The sequence below is a fragment of the Zonotrichia albicollis genome, chromosome 3 (genome assembly GCF_047830755.1).
Source record: "Zonotrichia albicollis isolate bZonAlb1 chromosome 3, bZonAlb1.hap1, whole genome shotgun sequence".
Taxonomy (NCBI): Eukaryota; Metazoa; Chordata; class Aves; order Passeriformes; family Passerellidae; genus Zonotrichia; species Zonotrichia albicollis.
In genome coordinates this window covers 18,679,677-18,703,686 of record NC_133821.1, presented here as the reverse complement: position 1 = coordinate 18,703,686, position 24,010 = coordinate 18,679,677, and the positions used below count along the sequence as shown (strand labels likewise).

Genomic DNA, 24,010 nt, shown 5'->3' with positions numbered 1-24,010 from the left:
GATTGGTCATTAAAACAATTCTCCAAATCACATTCCAGAGGAGAAAAACATGGAGAAGCTTAGGATTCTCATCTTGCCAGGAGAAAAAATCCCGGCGGAGGGATTTTTCATAAAATATCACAGTGACAATCCTGTGTAGAGCATTTCAAGTCTATGTTTTCTTGGGTAGAAGCAGGCAAAATGAGCTCTTCAATTGGAAGATGTGATTGATACTAAAGGCCTTACTCCCCATGAGCCTCTACCCTACCCACAATGGTCCTTACTGAAACAATGCCTAAATAGAGATAGAGCAAAGAGCAAATATTGAGTATTGGCAAATTATTTCCTTAGAGATTCACTTGTTACTTTTTGTGAAAAATGCATATTATATGGCTCTATGAAGATATTTACTATACGTATTTTGTTGTACTGATTAGTAGTGCTGTATTAACATTTTAATAGCATGGTAAATGTAGTTTTGTAGTTAAAAGGTAACTTTTGTAGTTAAACTAGGAACTACGTATGTGGGATATTTTTTTAAGGAAGGAATGAGGTACTTGCACCAGATAGCAGCCACAGGACACCTAAATCTTTCAGAGAAAGAGAACTTATTGCTCTCTTATCAGAAGGGAACTTCTCCCTGCCTTGCTCAGCCCTGAAGACACTGTCAGGATTCAGAGAAAGAAGCTGACACTGACCAGACAGAATCCTGTGTTTGAATGGAATTGATGCATCAGGATCAGGTGTATGAATATGCAAAAGGCTGTTGCTTTTAAGGGTTAATCCTCTGTTAACTGTGTCCTTTTTCAGGCTTATGTTGCTTACAAAGAGGTACCCAGACTGCCCCTAACTCTTTGTTTCTATTGTCTCATATTGTCCTAATCCAAACTGTCCAAAATATTATTACTCTAATTATATTACTATTTTTATAACCATTTTATTACTATTAAACTTTTAAAATTCTAAAAACAAGTGATTGGCATTTTTCACGCTTTTCAAAAAAAAGTCATTGCCGAAAAGAAGCCTGTGGAAGTGAGGTCAGCACCCTTTCTGATCCGCCTGCTGGAGGGAGGCATTTGGGAGCAGCCCATGTTTTGTTCCAGCACGCTGGGTGCCAGACACAGCAGCAGCCTTTCCAGAAGGACGAGGCACTTCCACCCAAAAAGCACGAGAGACACAAGAGCACCCTGCCCACACGGAGCTCTCCTGAAATGCGGCTCCTTCCCCACCAGCAGCCTCGGCCCTGCCCCCAGAGTCTGGTGGAAAAGCAGAACACGCACCTGGTGCTCAAGCCTGGAAGTCTGTCGCCTTGTCTGACCTCCAGATGGGTGACACACTCCTCCTTCTCTAGCCTGGAAGAGAAGGAAAATATTCATAAGAGCTGCCTGTGATTTTAGGGCAACTTCTTGCCCGTGAAAAATACCAATTACTTGAGGTTTTTTTAATTTAAAAAATTTGATGATAATAAAATGGTTATAAAAGTAGCAATATAATTAGAATAATAATCATTTGGACAACTTGGATTAGGACGATATGAAACAACAGAAACAAAGAGTTATGGACACACCGGTACCTCTTTCTGGGCAAAATAAGCCCAAAAAAGCACACACAAACAGAGGATTAACCCTTAAAAACAATAACCTGTTGCATATTCATACACCTCATACATGATGCATAAATTCCATTCAAACACAGGATTCTGTCTGGTCAGTGTCAGCTTCTTCCTCTTAATCCTAAATGACATCTTCATATCTGAGCGAGGCAGGAAAAAGTTCACTTCTTCTAAGAGAGCAATAAATTCTCTTTCTCTGAAAGATTTAGGTGTCCTGTGGCTGCTCTCTGGTGTGAGTACCTCATTCCTTTCTTTAAAAAAAATCACACATACATTTTCTAGTTTAACTACAAAAGTTACCTTTTAACTACAAAACTACATTTACCATGCCATTAAAATGTTAATACAGCTCTACTAATCAATACAACATAATACATGCAGTAAATATCTGCATAGAGCCATGTAATCTGCACTTTTCACATTGCCAAAGCATGGCAGCCATGGCATGAGCGTGGTCACCTCCTGTGGCAACCCTAAACAGGGAAAAAGTGAGAACCTGATTCATTACTTCCACAAAGAGTGAACTTTTGCTCCTGACAACCAGCTCCTGCATTCAGCTGGCAAGGCAAGCTTTTGTTTTCACTTCTTCCAGCAAAGCAAGGAGAAGGAACAAGCTATTTCCTTCCCCCAGGAGGTCCATTGCCATCCCTTAGTGGGGAGTAGCAGGAGAGAAGGAGGAGGGGAGAGTAGGTAAACATTCCTTTCAACTCAGCACATCCTGTGATCTTCCTTCTTTCCTCTCTCACAAAGTGCAGATCATCACTGACAAATGAACAGTTACAGCAAATGAAACAAAAACCAAACATTGTCTTTTTTTCTTAATTACATTTTAGATTTCACTGCTGCTTGAGCTTCCAAAAGAGCAGCTACAGACCTCTGGGGCACAAAGATTCAAGCCTGCTTCAGACCAATACTCGCAGCCACCTTTAACCCAACGAGGCAACAGCTGTTTTCAGATGTACAAATGAGTTTAATAAGGGACCCAGCAAGACTGTGAAATCATGGTTGACTTGTCACACCTCCAGCCCCACAGGCTACATTCAGTTATTGATCTGTTTATTGCTTCCGCTGAGCAAACGCTGTCAATCCACCTCTGTCAGAACCCAGCCTGCAGCATGCAGCGGGCTCTGTTATTACTATTTAAGTGATAAATGAGACATGCATTTCATTCAGCATGTTTGTGAAGCAGAAAATATTTACTTTTCTAAAAGCACAAATACCTAGGAAAGTCAGCAAGTTGCTTCCTTTTTTATTTCTTGCTGCAAGCACTAATCATATTTACTGAGCTCCAGGTGGAATTGCCCATATGAAACAAAATGTTGGTATTAAACTCTGCTTTTTTGGTTGAGCATCTTTGGAATAAATATTACAGAATTTAAAAATAAATAAATAAAATAAAGGACAGTAAGGCCTCGTTCCAAGACTCACTAAAGTCTGTGAGTGTCTTACTGTGGACTTTAGTGAACAGTTTTTATACAAAAGCTTGGAAAATTACAAACATTCAGCCCAGTTTTGGAGTTCATGTGTTGTTGGCAGCTCCTTCCTCACACATAGGCTCATTGCAGATAATATTCCTCTCCCTTGTGCCTGGAGAGGGACAGACTCACTCCTGCCTGGGGATGCCAGATGATCCTAACCCTCTTGGGGGAAAGACATTGCAGGCTTCAAAAGAGCTGGCATGGTGTGTGCATGCCTCATCCTGTAATTCTTCTCAAAACCTTTGTGGTGTATGACCATGTTCCCAGGGGTTCTTGGATGAGGGAAGAGACGAGGATCTGACTCCATGTTTCAGAAGGCTTGATTTATTATTTTATCATATATATTACTATAAAACTAAACTAAAAGAATAGAAGAGGTTTCATCAGAAGGCTAGCTAACAATAGAATAGCCAAGGAAGAATGATAACAAAGGTTTGTGGCTCGGGGGTCTCTGAGTCAGCTGGGCTGTGATTGGCCATTAATTACAAACATCCAACATGAGACCAATCCCAGATGCACCTGTTGCATTCCACAGCAGCAGATAATCAATGTTTACATTTTGTTCCTGAGGCCTCCCAGCTTCTCAGGAGGAAAAATCCTAAGGAAAGGATTTTTCATGAAAGATGTCTGTGACAGTGGTGAGCACCTCAGCCCTCCAGGACCCAAAGCAGTGAGTCCCTGGCAGGCACACAGGGTTGACACCTCAGTGAGACATCCATGTGCCAAAGCTGAATGCATTATTAGCCTTGCTAAAGTCACCTTATTTTGAGGGACACACAGTGGGAGTGTATTTATTGTTGTTTCTCCAGTGGGCCAGGAGATCCTGCACATTCAATGCAGGTTCGCAACCTTACTGGAGGTTTTTAAAAGCATTTGGTTATTTTATCTGTCTTAAAGCAGATGGAAGAGGCGACCAAGCCTGCTGGCACCCAAGCAAAGTTCTGACTCATGATTACAGTCACATCACATTTACATTCAACCTGTACTTTCTTGCTCTAAATCACTCTGAAGAACGTGGAGAGGATCCAGAGCAACAGCCAAACCCCTCAGTGGCTTTTCCACTTTCCAAAGGGGATAAAGATGAAAGAAGAGCCTGTATTTCTTCCTGATTTGTGCCATTCTTCCTTGTCCTTGTAAAGACTATCTGCCCACCAAAAAAGGAGTTATTTTCCAAGTTAATTATGAAAAAAAGCCTGTTTCCATTTGCATCTATTGGTCTCCTGAAACACCACCACCTGTACCCTGCACTTTTTCCTTTCCTGAAGACACAAGAGGACATTAAAACCCTCATGTCAACCAGGGCTACATCCATCCTGCAACAAGACAAGAGCTTGTGATTTCGCCCAGTGCCAGGCTTGATGTGCTGGAGAGAAGGGGCTCAGAGCTGGGCTCTGGAGCAGGAGAATTTCTCCAAAGGAGGAAGAGAAGTTGGGATGTGACCTTTCTGGCACAGTGCTTTCAAGAGCCTCCTTCACACACTGAGGAGCAGCTTATTGCTGGCTATTAGCCAGGATCACCAAGGTCAAATATACTTGATCAGGGATTTCGAAATTCTGCTAGTTGCACCAGCTGGACAATTTATTCCATGCCTGTTCATTCACTCCTGTATCATGACTGACTGGTGCTCCCCTCACGTTTTATGCTGAAACTGTATAACAGGCTCAGTTTCCCCATCCCCTGGGTACTCTTCCTGCTCCTGATAAAACATGATAAACAGAATCTTACCTAACCTTGAGTTGACAAGGCCTTTAAAGCTTGCAATATATCATTCTTCCTGGGACTGAAAATGTGGAGAGAACTCACCTGCTTAAGCAAACAATCTAAAAACAAACTCTGCAAATGTGTCTTCCACTACTTAAAATTTATTTACTACAATTATTGGCAAGGCTGCTACACAATACATGTTACCTTACTATATAAATCCAGAAACTATGAAGATTCAATGTTAAACATTTTTTACATTCAATATGCCCTGGATATATCCTACTTAATAGAAAATCAGATTCAGCATGGCACTATTTATTTTTTTACCCGTTCGAGGAGTCCTAGCCCAGTTTTTTTTTTTTTGTTTTAATACAAAATAGAAATCCCAAAGATTCTGCTTCAAACTGTAAGAGAATAGAATAAGAAGGGCTACACTGCATCTGCCCTCCAGCACCTCTGTTTCCTCCAGCAAACCTTTACAGGGAGGAAAGAGCAGATGGAGAAACTGCCTGGAGACAATTCCAGCACAAGGGAAGGAGCCTCCAGATGGAGATGGAAGGAAGTGGCTATTGTCTGGGAGAGGCTCTCATGAGCAAAACAACTGTGTGAGTGGGAAAGTCTATTAGATTTGAGAAAGAAAATGAACACATCAATTTGGGAATGATTACCTTCAGGGATGGGCTGGGGCAACTGAGAGTAAAGGCTGGATCCAGTCTTTGCACTTTCAAGGTTCATTTCTTATATTCTCCGAATAGGTCGGTCCACAGATCTGCTAAAATGTGTTTCTGTCCTAAAATGTTCTGGACACACTGAAGCAAAGCAGCACTATGCACTGCAGTAGCATGGATATCTCTTTCTCACACACAAAATTCACTGCTAGGGATTTCACACAGCACACTCTAAAATTATATGTCATCTGTGATCTATTAAGCTTCCTATCTACAGCCAGCTAATGAGATTTTCTGAAAAGTTACCAGTTACCAGCTGCAACCAGAACTGTGGTCAGACAGGATTACACCCTAAATTGCATTCACATTTATAGCACAACAGGAACAAGTTGCTGAGACATTGTGGTACCATGCCCAGATTACGCCATTTTCTAAGACAGAATCAGGGAAGGAATTTTCCCTTTCCCACAGATGCAAAAGGAAAACAAATTAAGAAAAAAAATAGGATTGGTCTCAGGAAGTTGGCAATATGGAGGACAAGAAAATCTCGTGGTTTGCAAAAGGAATGGGATAGGTGTCAGTCAGTGGCCATAAAAAGATCCAAATTAGACCTGAAAACTGGGGGATTTGCACCAGGGAAAGCAAAAAACAGGGAAATAGAGCAGGCAAGCCACAGACTCCCTACCAGCATCTGAAATCAAGATGTGCATCTAATGAGGCTGGAGAAAATGGCCTTTTGTCTGCCAAGTGCATGGACACAGCAGCAAGAAACCTCTGAAGCAAACTCCCATTAATTTTCCTGTGCTCCGAGGAAGGCTTGCAGCTCCACAGCTGGAGTTGGTGTGTGATGTACAGGGACAACACGGGAAGGGCAAGACAAATTGCCAGCTAAAGCCAGGAGCTGGAGGGCTAGAAATAAAAATTTCTGCAGAGGGAGGCATACACCGTGGGCAGGATTGCCTGTGGAGTGGGCATGGAGCTCTGCAGGAAGGGGATGCCAACGCAGACCAAGGTGATGTTAACACTCTCTTCTGAGACCTCACATCCTTCTGTCACTGCCACTACCAGACAGATGGACAGCACTCAGAGAGTCACCAGGAGTCACCAAGCCCTCAGGTACTGAGCAATACCTAATCCTGTTTTCAGAGCAGGAAAACCAACCCATGAAATTATAAAATTTCTCTTCAATTCCTTTGAATTGTTTCATTCTGATCGTCTGAGGAGTTGGCTGTGCAGGAACCTGGCCACCAGGTTAAAATAGGTATTTGAGTCAAATTGCTGGCAGCAGAAGTGACTTTTTCACTCTTAGCAGAAAATAAATACTTCTGATGTTGTTTTGGTCCCACTTATCAAAGATGTAGATTGCATCTGTTCTGCATAGCAAGCTCAGTTATCAATATTTCAGATGCATCTCTGTGGGGTATCAAGTAATACTTTGATACTAAAGTAATTTTAAAATCTAGTGTTCAATTTTATTCTTCCATTATGAATGATATTATCTTTTAATTATGCATCCACCCAGTCACTAGGTCCAGCCCTTTCTCATTTCTATTTGCAAAAAAAATAATTAAAAATTAAAATGTCTTCTTTTGGGTATGGAGACTCCCCAGTAGTCCACTGTCAGGCTTTGCCTGGAAACTTCCACACTTTTGTTCAAATGCAACCTTTCTGCTTCACTTCTTGATTTACACTGGCAAATTTTCTTTTTATCCTTCTATGTTGTATGAGCCTCTGAAATGTCTTATGTGCCCATAAAGATGAAGCAGAAGTTGGTCTTCTCTGGTTTACATTTGGGGGAAAGGCAGCAAGAAATCTTTACCTCTCCAGTACATGGCATATAAAGAACATGGGAAGATTTGCAGCCTGCTTGATGTTTCCTGAATCCCCATTTCTTTGGAAGGATGGACAGGGAAACAGCAGATGAATACAGGCTGGAACAGACTGAGGCTTCTCCTGTCTGCTTGGTCTATTGCCTCTGGAGGAACTGGATGGTCACAGGCCAGCCCGGCATCTGCTGATGCCTGCCAGGAGATGAATATTTTTGAGGAAAGAGCACAAATTTTCAACAAATTTATGACTCAGTTCATCCACTTCTACTATTCATCAGGATATTGCAATAACTTATGTGTTACCATGTTCATAGAAATTGCACTTACTTTCTTGCCCTATCTGCAGTGCTATTTCAACAGTATTTTTCTTGATATTTAGGCAATCTCAGCTAACACAGCTATGCCCTAAGGTCATTAAAAATGCCATCAAACCATGAAACAGTTACTTAACAATGAGATAGAACTTCCAGTCTTGCAGTGCAGCTTCGCCCTCCAACATCCACAGGAATTCTAGAGCAGCTCAGGCCATTTTACTCTGATCATGGTGGGCACAAAGAGCCCACACACACAGAGGGTGTTCACTATTAACTTGAGCTGCATCAAGAAATTCTGTGGATTTTGGCAAACATTTTGTTGTGTCCTACACTTTGAGGAGTCAGACAAAGCTCTCGCAGCTTTTGGCAGGAAGTTGCAGTTCAGATGAAGGCTCCACATCGGAATTCCTTCACTGTTACCGATATCTTTTATGAAAAAATCCTTTCCTTAGGATTTTTCCTCCTGAGAAGCTGGGAGGCCTCAGGAGCAAAATGTAAACATTGATTATCTGCTGCTGTGGAATGCAACAGGTGCATCTGTGATTGGCCCATGTTGGATGTTTGTAATTAATGGCCAATCACAGTCAGCTGGCTCGGACTCCGTGCGAGACACAAGCCTTTGTTATCATTCTTTCTTTACTATTCTTAGCCAGCCTTCTGATGAAATCCTTTCTTCTATTCTTTTAGTATAGTTTTAATGTAATATATATCATAATAGAATAAATCAAGCCTTCTGAAACATGGAGTCAGATCCTCATCTCTTCACTCATCCTCACACCCCTGTGAACACGGTCACACTTCGCCTCATAAAAATACTCTGCTGGAAAACTACAGGGTTTCGAAAGGAATAAGAAAGGAAGATCACAACAAACTATTTATGAAAAGGGCAAAAAAGGGGCTACAGAAAATACTGGTGGATGCTCACTAAAAGCTGAAAAGACAAACTTCATTGGCATCATCAGGTCCCTGTGTTCCTCTGGTATCAAAGATTGGAGCTTTCTACTTTTAGAATATTATTAATATTTACCTAGAAATGAATCTAAGAACACTCACACAGATTAGAATCCCAACTTTTAAACAATTTCTTATTCAAGATATTTTCCATGGGATCAGTAGTAGAAATTGCCACCTGAAAGGTATTTACCCCATTTCAAGATCTCATTTCTGTCCTGATCTGAGTTCAGCCCAAGCTCTCCACTCAACACATACTAAAAGAAAAATTGGGCTAATTTGACCATAAATATGTACCAGCTGAAATGATTCTATATTAAATTTTGTAATACTCCTCATGCACAGCATCAGCTTTCTTGTAACCCCTGTCACCAGGGGGTGTAATGTCTCAGAATGCCTAAAAGAAGAAAAGCTTTTCAGAAACAGCAATATTCATAGGTGTACAAATGTATTTCCTATTTTAGCTATCTAAAAGTTATCTATTATTCTTTTTCCCCGAAACAAGAAGAAAATGTAAGAAAATATGAGTTAATTCATGAAATTGTAAAATAATAATAAAAAACTTGGTTTTACAAAAGCATAAAATTGTAGGACTGTAGAATCAGGCCCAGTGTATAAACTTATATTAATAGCATATTACATTTATTATCATTATAATCATCAAACCCAGGAGAAGAAACTGCCCATGGAAAAACTGGGTTATGTTGAAAAATCAACACATTACAGCTCACAAATGCATTTATAGGAGTACTGAAAAGAATATTGGTAGATTTCATCTTGATTTTAATTTGCACTAAAATTTGCCTGAGAAGCCATTATAGCCATAAAGGGTAGTAAAGCAGGCTAATAATCCTATTCAAAAATAAAAACTAAAAGCATTTTTAATAGCTAAGCTCTGGTTTGGCATTGAAACTCATTGGTGTGATGTACCAACAAAGAGCCCAACACTGCAGAAAATTAAGAGAGTAATATGTATTATTCTGTTCCCTGACGTTTCTAAGGTGGTCAATTAAAATACAAAAAAAAAAATCACTGAATACCTAAGGAAGCAGTTCAGATTTGATGTTTTAAAACTCCCTTATTTCTTTTGGCTGGTACATCTAAAATAACTTAGTTTAGCAGAAAAGAAACTTACTAGACTGTTTAGAAAACTGTTTTTCAATGGTTACAGCACTGAAACCTGATTGAAGTCTTATTTTGAGCCATGATAAAATCATGGAGATCTTGGATAGGAAGTAGAGCTGATCAAAACTATTTCACAGACAAAGTTCATCAAAACCCACAGGTTTGGAGAAAATGAAATGGGAGATATTGAACTGGTCATGTATTTGCTTTCAATTCATGAAAAGGTTGCAAAAAAAAGAGAAAGTGATTTCAGAAAAGTTTAAATGGGGTGTCATCTTTAGGAAAACACAGTGTTTTATGGCTACGTGTAAAAGGAATATTTCAACATATTATTCCAAAACACTCCCAGCTGTGGGAATATCTACAGTTTTTAAATATATAAAACTGGACTTAAAGAGGAAAAAAAATTGTTTTTTTAATATATGCAAATATTAGTCAACAGCAAAAGTATTTTGTTTTCAGGCCTGTTTAAATTATTTTAAATTATTTTAGTTTACAGCTGAGCTATAATGTCCATGTTCTTTGTGCTGTCAGATATTTTGGGGGAACATTTTTAAGAATTTTTGTATTTACATTTTTAAAAAGCTTCCTAATGATGGAACAGCTTTCTTTCCATCATATGGCATTATATAAATGCCATGTAATGGACAAAACAACACTGAAAATAGATATAACTGATTAATAGTATCTGAACATTAAAACCAGAAAAATTGATAATCAATTAAAATGTCAAATTAACTCTTTGAGGGTTTATTATTTCAGACAGAATGCTTGCTTTTATTTTTATCTTGATCAGTTAACAGCATAGCCTAGCCTTGCATATCCACCCAGAGAGGCATAGTTGATTTTTTAGTTCTTAGCTTTTGCTCCCTAAAAGGTCAAAACACAAAGTTTAATACACGCCCACTTGCCCAAAACCAAATAATTTAACAAGGACCTAAATTCCTTTCTTCCAAATTTTCTGCCAACTGACTTGTACAACTCCATGCTTTTTGTTTGTAAATATCTGTGACTTCTCTTTCATATTTTTTATATTTTTTTAGAATCTACATAAGAAAAAGACCAGTTTCACCCTAGGCTTTAGAGCTTTTACACTGAAAGCCTCTAATTCAATGCATCCTTGTCAGCACACAAACATTCCCCAGGGTACATGAGCCAGTGACTCACACCATCACGCTTCCTCAACAAATATCACTTCCTGTAGTGCCTTTCCCTGTTCTGGAAATTTTAAAAAGAGCAGAGTCGTGCCCTGCTCCACAACCTAAAAAGTACAGAAAAAAAAAATATTTCAAAGCATAAAAATATATTTTGAAGTTCATAACTGAAAGCTCCATGAGAGTTTTCATGCACCAAATTATTCTTCTACCACTGGGAATCTGCCCAGCACCTCATCCAACAATTAAAACCTAGAAAGAAAAAATAACAACACAAGTTTTAATTGAAAAATTATATCATTTTATGCTGCACTTGACCGTCAGGAATTCATCAAAGAACCAAGCAGAATATGGGATCTGTGCTCCAGTCAAGATACACCTCTAATTATTCTAACCCTTTTAAACAGCAACAAGCTTTTGTTGTAACAAAAATATGACAAAGAAATAGCTTGAGAGGGAAGGGGAAACTTTTTGATCTGTCCTCAAGTGTCTCAGCTTTCAGCAGAGAAAATCTAGTTTAGACATGGGGAAACCTCCCCTAAGAAAACCAAACTGTTATCTGTGATGCTTTCAAGTTTCCAGAGAGCTTGAAATGTTTATCTTCACAATAGGCTCACCCTATGCATCTTTGACAGCATTAACTGTTTATTCAAGGCACAATATAAAGGAAAATATGCATTATATCAAGGCATTAGGCTCTAGAAAGGTTAGAGGAAATGACATGGAGGGTTAGGCAAGTAGGGGGAGAAGATGTTATCAACATGAAGCAAGATTGGAAAGGAACTCACAAAATTATCAACTATTTTTAGCTAAGAAGTTTGGGAAACATTAGATATGTTATGTACTCCAATGTGTATGAAGAGGATCCTGTGGGCTGCCTGATGGTGCCAAGGACACTGAAGAAAATGCAAGTCCCTGGTGAAGGTTCTCCCCAAACAGATGACCAACCCTCATAGTAAAAAAGACTAAATTTTAACCACATTTTAGGTGAAGATGTACACTGAAGACTGTCTAGTGAAGAGCAGTGAAGTGAGGCTTGTTGCAGACTCTGGGTAGAGAGAGAGGAGCTCTGCTTTGCCAGGTTGGGGTAACACCTTTCAGGGAGTTCTGGCCTTTGCCTCAAAGGCAGAGGTAACACTTCAAGCAACAGCTGGAGTTTTATGCAGTGTGTGATGTGAACTACCATGGTTTCCAAGTGGGAGATCCCCATTGAGATTTTGAACAGGAAAAGGGAGAACTTCCTGAATTCAGGTCACTGCAGTGCTTCAGACAACTCAAAGAAAGGGTTGCCAGTCTGTCCTTAGTTTACCATTACCAAGTTTACTGTGAAATATTTCCTGTATCTAACACTGTAACTAATAACTTTTCTTCTAATGAAAACATTTATTTTCTAGCATTTGTATTTTTACAACACTTTAGACTTGCAAAAAAATTTCTGATGGTTTTTTTTGCTCATCTTATAACACTGATGAAAGCTCTTTCCCTCTGTGACCCTCAGAGACTTTGAGTTCCTACACTCAGCTCTGATTCCTGTCTTGCTTTTTCCTTTAATCCTACCTGGAGTCACTCAAAATGGTGCAGTGTTTACAATAACATGCTGAAGCTTTTCAAGTCCATCTGATGAAATATTATTAATAATTCATACTAATATAATAAATCATTTATGTTTCTGCAGAAGAATTTATCACACTGTCTTGCCTGAAACTCTTCTCTTTCGATGTCCTATTTGTCATACACAAACAGCACTGGCAGAACTCAATCAGAAAACATGTTTCTGCCAGTCAGACCTTAGGAGGTAGGTAGGAGTGCTCCCTGATGACAGGACTGCTTTTGGAGGATAAATTCTGCACAACTGCAAAACTTCTTGAGTAATACATCTTAAAGTTAAAAACCCCCATAAAGATAACAGAAATGCATGAGAATAAAATGGGCTTCTAACTATGGATGGAAGGGCATATGCACGGGATGGTAACTGAGCATCAATAAAAATTAGAAAATTAAACCATTTTGCTAACATTGCAATTAGTTATAAACAAGATTTCATGACTTCCTGTAAGTACTCAGGATGGACCCCAACCTTTTTAATATGTTAGATGGAGAAGTGGTTTGTTACTGCTGAACTTTTTAACCATTATTAGAATCAAATTATCTACACCGTGTCTTCAACTACATTATATTAATTTGTAAAACCCCTTTTTGTCAGACACAAAGACAGAAGACCCGAGCAACTCCAGGCCTTACCTGCCTTCCACATGGATTTGTGGCTCTCTGCATCTGACAGCAAGACAATCAAGGATTTTAGTTCGGTTTTTCTATTAAACATAGTCCATAGAAAATGTGGTTCATGGTCAAGCAAGGTTTTTTTTCTCTTTCTGCCTTCTTAATATTTTTAATTAGTCCCTGGTTCTGCCATAATGATGACTGCCTAACCTTGACCTGTGTGCTCTTGTGAGCTCAATATAGATTCCCATTAAGTCCACAGCAGCTGCTTCACTGGCAGCGGCAGTCGAGCCAATTACTGCACTCAGAAAGGGGACAGAAAACTCCCATGGCTGTTCAACTAACACAGAAATACCAAAATTCTCCCACCAGTCCTCCTCAGCTGAATGGGATCCAACAAAGCAAGACCTCAGTGCAAGTCGCTCTTAACTTTAAGCTGATAGCCAGAACTTAGTTGTTATTGTTACTACTCTGCAAAGACCTTGGTTGCTTCACAATAATGGTTCTTATTTCACCTCGGCTTTTGTAAACTCATATTCTTCAGTCTCCATTTGTCCCTGAGGCCTCACTTTCCTATTGTGGGAAAAATCAATCATTGTCTCTGTTTTGCCAGGACACAGGGGCAATTTCTCCCCAGTAAACTCACAGTAAATTGAGTATTCCTGCCTTCCCTACAGAAGTGATTGCAAAACGTATGGGGAAAGTCTGCTGGAATCTCCAGGCTCAGTATTTTAAGGCTGAAGGTCTTTCCTAGGTATGGTCTGAACTAACATCTGAAGAAATATTTCTTTACTTTGTTCTCATACTAGGTAACCTTGTCTGACTCTTTGGTCCCACATCTTGCCTTTGAGAGCCTCCTTTCATTTAGCAGCATGCTCACAGGAACTTAAGCAACTCCACAAAAAGAGCTGATCCCTGGAAGACAGCTCTGGCAGGTAAGAGGAATGAAGGGCTGAAAATTTCAGCAAATCTCCAGGAGGTGCAATAACAATGCTCAGCACATTGTCATCTTTCCTGTCATTCCTAGGTCAGTAATAGAAATCAATTTCTATATGAAACCAGCAGAACCTGGAGCTAGAATATTGCTGCAGGTGCTGGACATCCTTTTATTTGAAAGCCTTCTCATGCCAATTCCTAAAAATCACTGGAGTTCTCGGCTCTGCACATAAGGTATGACTTCTTTTTGTGCACAAGATGAGAATTCAATTACTGTGGGACCTATTCAAAGAATAGAACTTCAAAGCTTCAGCATAAATTCAAGTGGTGTTCAAGATGGATAATACACTTCAGTCGGTAACATCTGCATATCCAAAATACTGCACTACCCAGCAGAGCAATCAAACCCTCTCCACAAGCTCAGCAGGGCAGCTCTCCAGTCTGCTGGCTAAAAGGTCAGATGTTAAACTGGTTTCACAGTACTACAGGCAAGCTTGGAATCCAACAGGAGAAAATAAGCCCCACAGCAGCCTGTGACAAGGGTTAGATTTGTGGATTGGTTTGAAAAGTAGTGACAACAGCTTTAGGGTAATAAAATACAGTAAACGCTTTTGTTGTCTATTACGCTATTGACAAGTAAAATTATACTAAGTCCATTATTTCAGTTTATGGAATAAGCACAAATAGGTTTGCATTTTAGCTAGTCCCTTAGCTTGAAAACATAAATGGAAAGTGCTGATTGTGATGGATTTTTTTATTACATATTTATTTCAATGAACTGAGAAATATAAGAAAACTACCATTTCTGGCTGATGCACAATCTTGCTTCCCCCTGCCTCTAATGTAAAAATGAGAATGCTGAAGCACTTAAATGCCTTAAGAACATATATTGAAATCCCAGAAGTGCTTTGGCCATTCTGCACTGCTGCAGAGGTGAGCATTGAATTGCCTTTTGACTTTAAGCCAATTAACCCAACCATACATGAAGAATGAAGTCCCAGCAATATAATGGGATCCATTTCAAAGAGCTATAAAAACAGAACACAGACCCTGAAACAGATTTAGCTACATCCTTGTGCACATATCACAACAGCAGCTGAAATTCACTTAGTTTTGTTTAACATGTTCAGAGAATGGAACAAAGAGTGATTTAACCCCATCCCAGGAGTAGTAAACCAAGCCCCAAACAAAGCATTGCTCAATTTTGCTTTCCAAACCTCCCTTTTCAATGGGCTGTCTGTTTATGTGCCCACAGATGCCACAGCATGTTTTATTCCAGGTTTGCATCTTAAATATCACCTCCAAGACAGCAGATTAATATCATCCAGCCTTTACTTTCTAGTAGTATTTCTAGTACTTTTAGCTTGGAATTATTGAAACACTACCCTTTATTTAGTAAATTAAATTATGGTTTGAAAACAAGTCACAACTTCTGGTCAGCTGAAAATGGGAATGCTTTTCCCTCCTGGTATTTCTACCTCTTTCTCCTGAGAATAATTTTACTCAAATGGAACGGTTTATAAGAATTTGCTTTGTAATTTATTTGAGGTCAGTTAATTTTTTTTTTTCAAATGCACGTAATGTTTAAAAAAATACTTCCTTTTCAGCATGAATTTTTCATTTCACTTGTATTTTTTAATCTTTGTGTTTGTTCTCTCTCCTTTCTTTTTGACAGCTTGTGTGTGTGCATGTGAAAAAAATGGCCACTAAGCTCAGCTTAATTTGCAGATAGCTTCATATAATCTAAAAGATATAAATAATTTACCAGGAAAAAAAAGTTTTATGAAGCTCTTTCAATAGTCTTTTAATTACAACAGACCAAAGCACAGGAGAGGTGAGAAAATTGAAACATGATTATTTTATAAACAAAACAACAACTGTGCTCAAGTTCTAACAAGGAGCTTTCACTTGTTTTTCAATTCATTTGGGTCCTCTTGTCTTTGAAAGGGATGCCACCCCAAACTCAGCAAAGGTTTTTTCCAAGAAAAATTACCTTTATGCCAGGACACATAATTTGCAGGAACAGCAGTTTAGGTGTATTTTATACCAATCCCTCGGCAGCCCAAGTGGGCTGTCTGCAGTTAAAAGCAATTTTCAGAATTCATATGATTAAAGGTATAGCTCCTGAGCAGACACACTTTTTGCACAGTGGCAGTAGACCATACATTACCAATTCACACATGAGCAGAATATGAGATTTGGGGTGGTGTCATGGTATTCCTGACCTGCTGTAGGGATGCTGGACTAAATGTTTGTTGAAAGCATTTTTACTCTCTCCTGTTTGACAAGTGCCATTGGCCTTTCAGCAGGGCACTGGAGTGTAAGAGGATGTTTGGGCAGCATGACATGCTATGGTCAAGGGAAATGTGTCATTAAGCAACTATATTAATTATAAATTGCCTCTGAGAGGCACAGACTTGAACAGCAGATTATGTTCTTCTCAGAAAACACAGCACAGCCAGAAGAAAAGGCTGTCCCTTACAAAATTCCTGTTGGATAGGCTTATCAAATTCAGGTGTTTTCTCTTAATGAGAAACTTTCTATACAGCAATTAAATTTGAACAGAATAAACCATTTCTTCCTTGCAGCTGTCAATTAACACCATGAGGGCTTACATTAAAGAACCTACAGTGTTTTAAGACAGGATTTATTACAACAAAAGAAGACTCAGTTGAATTGTTGCTATTACACAGCATTACTGACACGGTGTTGTGATGCTTTTATTTAACTCAATAACAGATGGCTCCATACATTCACTGGGAGCAATATATGCTGTCTGTGTGAATTCCCAGCGTGCCTGACTATTTCTCAGCTCTGATTGACTGGGGTGCCTTTCCCAAAGGTGCCAAACTGATTTGGAAATTAAGGAGTTCAAGCAACAACCAGTTAAATGATCTCTCAGACTGATCTGTGGGGCTAATCAAGCCCAGTTTATAGAAGGGTACTGATATCCCTGGGCCCAGGGATCAATACCTTGCAATTTGCAAATGATAGATGAGCTTGGTTTTCTGTCTGAAAAGCTGATCAAGTGACATTCACAAAAATAAACAAGCATTTGCTACTTAGAGAGCGTGTCCTGGAATATGTTTCTAAGTGTTGCCAAAGAGACAAGAAAACTGATAATGAGGACGATTTGCTTGCCATTATTCATCATAAATGCCAGAAAATATAAAAGTTTAAAAATAAATAAAAAAGCTGATGATCTGATGACTTAGTTGTGGGTGATAATAACAGAGAAAGTGCGATGACTTGAAAAAGCAGCCTATCTTGGTACTTTGAGATATTTCAAGCAGGAAACAGAAAAATATCTACTTCATGGCAAGTATGGCCTAGCAATATACTTTATTTTTTCCCAGTTTATGGCTTTAGGTGTATAAGTAATACCAGATGCAGGGGTACTTACATGCATGAACACACACACAGAGCAGCCCTAGAGGAAAATATTGCCTAGCCCTGGCACAACAGCCAAATTATGAGGAAGTTTTTTGAGGAATTGAAATTTCAGTTCCTTGCTTTTAATGGATATTAGGAAGCTCCTTGGGACCTGTGGCACTGCTGCAGGAAGAAGGTGAACAGGTAGACAGGAAGGATGGGGAATCTTCAACTTTGCCTCTGTGCCAAATGACTGAGTGTATGAAGAACCATTATTTTATGACAAAGTTAGCAGAGATATCACCAAACTGGCATTGGCATGTCTTAAAGCTTAGTCAATCTGTGCATTGATGCCAATCATAAGGCCCCAAAAAATCACAGGATCAGATAAGTTGGAAAAGACCTTTGAGATTATCAAGTCCAAACACCACTTTGACAACTAGACCATGGCACTGAGTGCAGCATTCAGGGTTTCCTTCAACACCTCCAGGGATGGTGACTCCACCATCTCCCTGGGCAGCCATTCCAATGCCCAGTCACTCTTTCTGTGAACAATTCCTTCCTAAAGTCCAGCCTGAACCTACCTTGGTGCAGCTTAAGATGTGTCCTCTCATCCTGTCACTGGCTGCCTGGGACAAGAGGCTGAACTCACCCATGGCTCAGTTTCCCACCCAACAACTACTCCAGAATTCAGCAGGGCCTTCTCTCTCTGCATAGAGGTTTCTTTTAGTGACACACAGAAATAAATTGCTGCTGTGTCATCCACTGTGACACCATTCTCAGAAGAACAGAGCCATCCCTTGTGCCTCTCAGAACTCAGCAAACAGCTGACTTGCACATCAGTTCTTGCAAGCAATATTCTGTGCAGTCTTAAGTGCATTTGCATTCATGCAGAGTGCATATATAATTACACATGGGCCATATTCCTGATCATATTATTCTTCAAAGATTGTTTTGTTTCTGTAAATTTATCTGCCACAGCCAAGAAAAAACTTGGAGATCTCACTTTTTAATTTTGTTACTGTAAACAGTGTGTCAGCATCACATTTCCATAATCACTGCTGTTATGAAACATAAGAACACTACTACAAGAAATACTGTGTGTTGCTTTACAATGTTTTAATCACAAATTGGCGCCTCAAACTACCAAACTGAGGGATGCCAGTATGAGTAATACCTATAAGTACATGACATACCAGAGTAGCTCCTCTCCACACCACTGACTAGGGGATCAAATACTCAAAGGAAATATGTGTTTCTCTTAAACGTAATTTTAAGTTATGTCATTGTTTTGGGGAAGTACAAGATATAAATTTAGTCATCATCATCTGGGAGGAAGGATGAGGGGGTATGTGACAGTGTTCATAGGGGTCTTAGGATGAGGGAAGAGATGAGGATCTAACTCCATGTTTCAGAAGGCTTGATTTATTATTTTATTATATATATCACATTAAAACTATACTAAAAGGATAGAAGACAAGGTTTCATCTCAGAAGGCTAGCTAAGAATAGAATAGAAAAGGAAAGAATGATAACAAAGGTTTGTGGCTCAGCTCTCTGTCCGAGCCAGCTGGGCTGTATTGGCCATTAATTAGAAACAACCACATGAGACCAATCACAGATGCACCTGTTGCATTCCACAGCAGCAGATAACCATTGTTTATATTTTGTTCCTGAGGCCTCTCAGCTTCTCAGGAAGAAAAAATCCCAAAGAAAGGATTTCCATAAAAAGATGTCTGCAACAGGGATACCCTCAAATGTTCAAAATAGGGTGCAAGCTCAGAGTGAAATACCATCAAATATAGTTCTGTAAAGAAAGCAGCTCCTGAAGGTTTTCTGGTAAGTCTGTTGAGAGCTAATACAAGACAGCTGATTGTGAACGATTCAAAAGAACCAAGAGTTGTAAATAATATTGCACAGATGGTATAAAAACCTCCAAACCACAGAAAGCTGTGGTTGCAAATCCATGGAAAGCCATGCCTCTTCAGCCCAAATGTGAGAATACACAACACAGTGGCTGATCACTAGCAAAAATGTTGCAAATCATATACAAATAAGTATGACTATTTATCAAATGTTCTAATTAAAATTATCAAGCCATAAGATTATGTGCCAAAAAAATCAAAAGAGACAACAACCATGAAGCAGAAACAGTATAGCAGAACAAAAACTCAGCTGGAACCTCCAACAGCAGCCAAGGAAAAAACACATCATGTGAGCATCCCACAGCCTTAATTCAATGACATTCAGAAAGCCTGAACATCCCAGAGGGTGCATGTTGCTTGAAAATGGAATTTATTAATGTTCAAGCTGAAAAATCAATACGAGAAACCCACTGAACTAAAAAGCATATTGCATGAGTCAAATATCATCATTTTACAGTAACTGTTTTCATATTTGTGCTCTCTTTTGTCAAATCCAAATAAGCCATCTTAGGGTAAACAGCTTTTGTTCTGGGGGAGTTCAACATTATATAATGCACAATAAGCCATAAAGCAGATCAACACCCACCTTGCACCCTGATGCTGCAATGAGCTGAACTCTTCCTCCCAGGCAGCTGGAAGGCAGAAGAGTCACTCACCTTCTTTTACAGCCTGGCCCTCCTTGCCCTGGCTGACAATTTGGCACCACACCTCCCTTCCAGAGGAAGGACATTACATTTACTTGTGGTATTAATGCAACCCCACTCACTTATTAAACAAAGCCAAGGGAAAAACTGAACCGTGCGTTACAACTACTGCTACACAAAATAACCCCATAAAATAAACTCCTGAATAGAAGCCATTAGGGCAAAGGAATAATTTTCTTGCGTGTTTGCATGTATCTTGGAAGTGGAAAACCTCCAGAACTAGCACTATGTGTTTAATGCCAATCCTTCTACTTAAGAAACTATACTTACCCTCCAACTCAGATGAAAACAGAATCTAAATATTTGCTCATGAGATTACAACAGCTGCCTCTATTCAAGCATGCTACCACACAATTGCCACAGAGGGCACATTAGAATGCTAGCAAGACCCTCATTCAGAGATTTCATATGTTAAATTTCCACCTTAGACAGAATTATAATTCACAACTTAAAAAACTTTATAAATCATATCAAGTCATACAAAAATAAAAATGTCTATTGAGACAAATACCAAACTATCAAATCAGCTCTAATGTAGTGTATTAGGCAAAACAGCATTGCTCCATCCTGCTAACAGTGGCCAGAGGAAACACTCCCTTCATGGTGAATACAGGGTGTGCAGCATCAACCCACTGGTTTTTCATGGATGCTGTAACCTCTCAGCACCTCCAACACAGCCTTGACTCTGTGTCACAATTTTGGTACTGGGAAAAATGCTTAAATGCTCTCTTCTGTTACTGTAAACAGAAGGATTTCCTGATGAGTTCAGCTTGATGGGCAGTCTGTTTGCAAATGTGTCCTGCCTAAATTATAGATGCAGGAACCACAATTAATCAGCTTCTACAGTTCTCATTAAAAAGTAACTACACTTCAAGGTAAAAATAAATTTGCACACTGCTACCTACTGCACTTGCCTTACATTTTATTTCATAGGCAAAAAATAGGGCATCATTATTTTAGAGAGTCTCCATATGGAAAAGATCCTAGGAATGAAAAGCTGTAACAGAAATGGAAACAGGAAACCCCACAATTGCAGTTTCATTTCATTTCCTCTCCAACTGCTACAGATGACCAACTATTTTGGTTTGTTTGTTTTCTTTATACATCAGATTAAATACACTTCCAAATCCATAAACAGAATTCACAGATCATTTAAGGCCAAATCTGCAATAAGCCTGACTCTGTAGCAAGTCTCAACATCTTTAGCTTCCTTCTTCCTCTGGGTTTTGTTAAGCTTTTAATTTTGCAATCATTGTCCTTTAGATTGTGTTCCAGCCTAAGCATTTTATTTTCCATTTGATTGTCTCACTGTTTTTGCCATGACCACAAACACTGAAATCCTGGCTCATGAGCACCAAGGCTTTCAAGAGACTGGACAACTGATATCTGACAGCAAAATTCACTTTCTCCCCTAGCAGCTAATGAGTTTTAGCCCTAAACCCTAAAGGGCTACACCTACAGATCACAGATTTACAACATGCATCCTATGTGGATTTTATCAACACATGGAAATTCTGAAATTATGTCTCAAAATCTGAACAGATCTGTATTATACAAGAACAAAGTGACCACCCATGATTCCAAAGCATTATTTTCTTCTTGTTTCCAGTAATACTTAGCATATATGTGTGAGTTTTAAGTTAGATCTGCTTGATAATGAGCTATTAAAATTGCTTGCACCTCTCAGTTGACTGGAGAGAAGTTTTTGTTTCCTTACACCTGTATTGCCTCAAAAGAGACGTACATTGACTTTTAGAGTGTTCAAAGACTGGTACCATTAAACATTATAACAAAACTTTTTGCCATCATCAAATTTATTAATGAAACCACCTCTGATTCATTGGTATTTTCCTGGGCTTTAAAAAAACACCACCTCCCATCTCTTTGTATCTAAATTGCAGATAAAACTTCAGAGGAAGTAATTTGTGTCAGATCCCCCAATGCCAGCAACAGAGACAGAAATAGCACTCAGGCTCTTGAGCTTTGGGACAGTGTTTGAGCCAGTGGACCTCACAGATTTTCAATGTAAATGGGTATCCATAACACCTCATAGAGTTGTTATCTCTTCCACAGAAAAGCAAAGATGGAATGTTAATAGAACAGGAATTTTGGTATTGTAAGTTCAGAACAAATTAGTATTTTGCTACGACCCAACTAGCATCATCACACTCATTTAGTAAAATGCTAATATGTATCAAAATATTTGCTTTATTACCATTGATTTTAATTCCTTTCATTCCTAACTTAATTTTGATGGCTGCCTCATAATAGCTAGATAAGGAAAGGCACATCTCTGTTTGTCAGGCAAACCCTTATGTGGCTTTTTGCTCCATCACAATGAAATAAAAGCCAGGGTGTGAGTGCTATGGGCAAACTGGGAAAATGTGTTTATTTCCCCTGGGAAAATACATCAGCAGAAAAGTGAACACATATTTCTAATATGCACACATGTTAGAAAGCATTGATATGGCTTGCAATTCTAGAGCTGTTTCAAATCCGCCTTTTTGTTCATGGACTACTTGCACCTAAATCTATCTGGATATACAGTTATTTTTCTCTCTTTCCTAATGACAACAATAAATCTAGATGTATGAAGGAAATGTATTTTTATAAACAAATTACAAGGCTGTCCACTGCATTTCTATACCATTTAAAAGGAAATTGCTCCATGAAAAGTAAACGATGTGATTGTTTCCTGAATTTGAATATCATGCATGGGTCATATGTAAGATAGGACAGTTGCCCACATATCCCACTGCTACAGGAGAGCCATGGATTCTACAAGCACGAAGGGAGAAAGAAAACCTGCTGGTTTTGGCAGAAACAATCCACTTAGCAAGATTGGGAGTCTCAGGGGACAAGGAGTGTTTAAATGCCAGCCCAGGCACCATCTTCCCTGGGGTTGGGAATTTGGGCATCTCAGTCAGTCCAGACCTGAGCCTAAGGCAGAGAATTACATCAGGCCCAGTGACACAGCAAGGTAAATCATCAGGTAGGAGCCAAACCATGATTTAATAAAAGTGAAGGTGGCTTTAAATCTATGGAGAATTAATTTCACAGAAATCTTTCCATCCCTGATGGTCACGCACTCAGTCACAATTCTACATCTGAGTGTGCTCCCAGGCATCCCTCAATTCTGGGTTTGCAGGCACCTAGAGGTAGATAGATTAGATAGATAGATAGGTAAGATTGGTAGATAGGTAGATAGATAGATGCCTATAAAAATCCCCAAAACGAACTGCAATCACCTTTTTATGGAAGCTGACCCTTGGTGTGTGCTGTCAATATATACTCATATTGCCCACTGATGTTTATTCAGATTTCCTGCAGTATTTTCCAGGCTTGCAAAAAAGGCATTAACTAGATATTATCATCACATATGATGAATAACACAGGATGGCAGAACTGTGCTCAGAGAGAAAAAGCAGAGTACAAAACCACAGAGGTTTTTATACTCATAACAGTCATAATGCTACAGAAGAACTTTGACACAGCAGCTGTGCATTTCTACAAGGCAAATTCACTGTTATTAATACTGTGTCTCTCCTGAATTTACTAAAAACCCAAAACTTTTGAAAGAACCTCAACACTTTCTCAATTAACAATGTTCTAAATGTGCTTGCAGCTAAGTGCACCTTTATGAGTTATTTTTAAGGCAGTATTTATGTGAATTTCAAAACAATCCCAGGTGCTGTCAGCACTGTTATTTTCCAAACTGATGACTAAGACTTTTTGTGTGCTGAAGACATTTGCAACCAGTGCAGTTCAAAGACATAAGGCTCTTCTTTCCTTGCAGGAAGGAAGAACCTTCTAATTGATCTTAATGGGACTTGAATTTTGTCCACAGAGAGACACCAAGGAAGGCTTTTTAGCACTATTACTGATAGCATCAACCTCTATATTTCCCATGAAAAGAAAGGCTTTGCAATACCTATGAGACATCCAGAAGAAAAGCTGTCAATGTGTGAGCTTTCAGCCCCTACTGGAATATTGTTTGTAATCTCAAAGTCAAACCCAGTAGCATATGCAAACTGGAATTG

At 39.1% G+C, this 24,010-nt stretch overlaps 1 long non-coding RNA gene across 1 annotated transcript in view; it reads right to left on the bottom strand.

Moving 5' to 3' along the window:
* LOC141728673 (uncharacterized) overlaps positions 1 to 24,010 on the bottom strand; it is a 147,100-nt gene that overhangs the window by 8,979 nt on the left and 114,111 nt on the right. The window contains exon 3 of the long non-coding RNA XR_012579813.1: positions 1,260 to 1,331. This is a non-coding gene — a long non-coding RNA (uncharacterized LOC141728673). The remainder of the gene's footprint in view (positions 1 to 1,259; positions 1,332 to 24,010) is intronic.